Raw genomic sequence first — 3,605 nt, forward strand, 5'->3', positions numbered from 1 at the left:
AACGAAGCTCCGACTAGGGGGGAGACACCCGCGAATCCATTCACCTTTTGTGTCGGATTTGTACGATTAGTATGATTACAAAATTTTACAAAGATTCACATTCGATTCAAATTTTTGATTTAAATTGCTATGATTCCAATGATTTGCACAGATTCACAGATTCGTAAAGATCCACAGATTCATTAAATATTTTTGTGTTTTTTCTTTTGACCTACAAATGTATATGTTGATTTTATAGAAAATAAATATGCTAGCAAATATAAATTAAAATAAAATTCAATTATTTTTGTTTATGCTATGATTTCATTTTTACCGACTTTTAACAATGGAATAAAATTTAACTCAACAATCAACACATTTTATATAATTGACAAAGTGACTTTGTCAAAGTCCCAATGATTCATGAGATTCTTCGGATCCTTCGGATTCTTCGGATTTGTGAGTTTTGTGTTTTTTATTATAATTCTAATGGAATCGTTGGAATCAATGAAATTATACAATTGAGTATTTTAATATAGATTTTTCATTTTGAATTGGTGTCTATCCCCTAGAGCTCCGAAGGGGGTAAGTGTTTATTCAATTTTTTACTCGCCAGTCGAAGGAACCTGTAAGAAAAATATATGCACTTCGTGGTCAGTGGACACTCTGTGTTTAAAAATGATCAAGTGAAATAATTTGATAATGAAAAGGTGTTCTCATAATTTTCAGGTTCATTTGGAAGCGTACATCATTTATTCTCGGCCATAGTATAATGGAAATTTATTGGAATATACCAAAGCATACGGAACCGGGACAATATCGAATATCGCATTTTGGATACAGTAGACATATACTCGGTGAACTTATTTCTTATCAAGGAAGAACACGTATTTTTTATGTTGACTTGTGAAGAATTTTTATGTTATAATATGTTCCTTCGCCTTGGTGGTTTATTGAAAATAATTTAATTAAATAAATATAATATAATACAATTTGATTTTTATCAAGCATTTTTGAGAGAGAATATGAAAAATTATTGTTTCTTTCCTTTCATGTTAATAATATATATTAATTTCATAAATCAATTGAACCGCCTAGAATAAATCAGCATTACTAGATAAATGTCTTCAAATGCGTTATATAAAAAAGGACGTCAGCAATAGTGTCAAAAACTGTATGAGACGCGTTATACAAAAAAGTTCGCCAACAAAAGCGTGACATCGTCCATATATTTTATAACGCTTTTGCTGACTGACTTTTTTCAGTAACGCATTTGAAGACATTTATCTAGTAATGTTGATTTATTCTAAGTGATTCAATTCTCCAACTGCTCAAAATTTCTACAATCCATAACAAATATTTTGTATTTATCTGTTTTGCTTTAAATAATTCTCTATTCTTAGTTTGACCGTCGATAAATTTACCTCTAAGTCTGTAGACTAAATCTGATATATTTTTCAGTTTTAATCTACGTTTTTGTACATAGTATTTGTAATAAATTACAACTTAGTATTTTGGCCTCGGTTATTTTCTATTTAACTCTATTTTACAATTGGGTTTTCACCTAGCTTCTATAGTATTTGCAAAGAATTACAACTTGGTATATCGGTCTCGGTTAGCAGACTAACCCGATTAGCCTTGTTAACCTATGGTCTTATATATGATTTGATCAAAGGAAATACCGATAATAAGAGTGGGGATAAAGAACATTGGTAAAATTGGGATCAGCACAACAAAAAGTTGCGTCAGAATTCAATTCAATTGCTTTAAAAAGTCCGACAAGTTAGCATGGATCGTATTTGAGGAGTCAGCATGGTTCGGATTTGCACGTGCACAATCAATAAATCAAAGACAGAAGACAATTCCTTTTGTCCATGTAATGTGCGTAACCATTTGTGCGGTTTCGCTTGTCTACTATGCGTTTTATTGTTCATATTGCATATTGTTAAACTTGTCCGTTTTTGTCCTTTTTGTTAAACCTGTTTATTGTCTAGGTCAGTAATGTGCGAGCTACATTTTACGAGGGGGGGGGGGGTCGATTTTTAAAAAAAAAAAAAATTAAAAAAAAAATTTCGTTTTTTTTTTTTTGCTTTTCACTTTTTTGGCGAGAGTCCCTAGCAAATCGAAAGAATTTTCTCTGCGCAAAACCTCAGGAATTACAATAAAATCGTTTTTTTTTTTTTTTGGAAGTCACTTTTTGACGCGAAAATCCCTAGCAAATCGGAAGAATTTTCTCAGCCAAACAAAGTGAAGAGCTAAAAAAAAAGGTCTTTACTTTAAGAATCAAAAAACCCTAGCAAATTCGACTAATTTTCGACCTTCGGACACAAAGAATAAAAGAGAATTGGAATTATTATTTGATCTTATTATAAAGAGTACAATGTTTTCCGTTAAAAGAGTATTTAAGTATTGATTGTTTTGAAAGCTCACGTAATATTGATAAATGGTAAAGAAGATTTAAGTATAAGTTATATTGAAGCAATGATTGCATATGCATGTCTAAATTTAGGGGAATGCATAGCACAATTGCTCACAAATCAATTAAATTTTTATCACTGTTTTTTGGTATAAAAATCGTTGAATGATGTAAGCATATAATTTATTGGTTCATATTTTGTGTAATCAATTCTCCTAATTGGTAAATTAAATAGTGGTATTGCTGGTATCATGTGCTGAATCATAATATTTCATACTGTTTGAAACATAAGTTGACTTTAAATCTCCGTGAATAATTTTGAAAATAAAAGACACTTGCGCCATCTTGCGTCTCTCCTCAAGAGTAATCATTTGAAGAAATAGTAGTTTGTGTTCGTATTTTGGCAGTCTAAATTCGTTCCAGGCCAATCTCCTCAGTGCATACAATAAAAATTGCTAATAATACCAATAATAATATAATTGCTATGTACGAGGGTTGCTCCTCCGAAGTCCGAATAATATGTTATTTCTGGCCTTTCAGATGTAAAACATTGTCATATTCGTAAAGCTTGACATTTTTTATTAACAATAGCTTTTACAGAACGGTTTTCAGATTTGTGATGTGGCTACGGCGTAAGAAGAAAAAGTCGATTTCGCGAAAAAATGAAATTTACAAAAAAGTTAATTTTCAATAAGTTTTCAAAGAAAGGTCTCTACTCAAGAGTATTACTTCTGACCTAAGTTGGGGTATGGAAAGGAAGTACTATGTCTTGCCACTGTATACAACTGGTTCACTCAATCCCATCGTCATGATGCTAGCCATAGAGATCCATTGCGCGATGGTCCTCGAAAATTGATGTCATCGAGGAACACCCTGGTACCGTTTGATATAGGATCGAAGTTTCTTCTACAATTAAATTGTGGCATATCTGGGCATACCATCCCACGACAAACATTCAATATTGCACAATCACCTGGCAGTTTGTACCTTCATCCCACATAATTCGAAAATTGTTCAGAAATGCAACCTTTTATTTGGCAGTAGGAAATGTCCAAGTAAACTTAACATTGGATCATAAAAACACGTAATAAATACGATCGCAACAGAAGCCAAACATGATTCCAGTGCTTTGGACCCGAAAGAAAAGCACGGTCGACTCTCTGAGTCTTCAAACATGAACTCAATCCAACACAAGTTGTTCGCTTGTGAA

At 32.2% G+C, this 3,605-nt stretch overlaps 1 long non-coding RNA gene across 1 annotated transcript; it reads left to right on the forward strand.

Moving 5' to 3' along the window:
• The first annotated feature begins 541 nt into the window (after positions 1-541).
• On the forward strand, positions 542-971 carry LOC116351861. The gene is made up of 2 exons (XR_004202210.1): positions 542-632; positions 709-971. It is a non-coding gene; the product is annotated as an uncharacterized LOC116351861 (long non-coding RNA).
• Positions 972-3,605: the final 2,634 nt, after the last annotated feature.

Source organism: Contarinia nasturtii, unplaced genomic scaffold (genome assembly GCF_009176525.2).
Source record: "Contarinia nasturtii isolate CC-2019 unplaced genomic scaffold, AAFC_CNas_1.1 Cnas_scaffold_6460, whole genome shotgun sequence".
In the NCBI taxonomy this organism is placed as follows: domain Eukaryota; kingdom Metazoa; phylum Arthropoda; class Insecta; order Diptera; family Cecidomyiidae; genus Contarinia; species Contarinia nasturtii.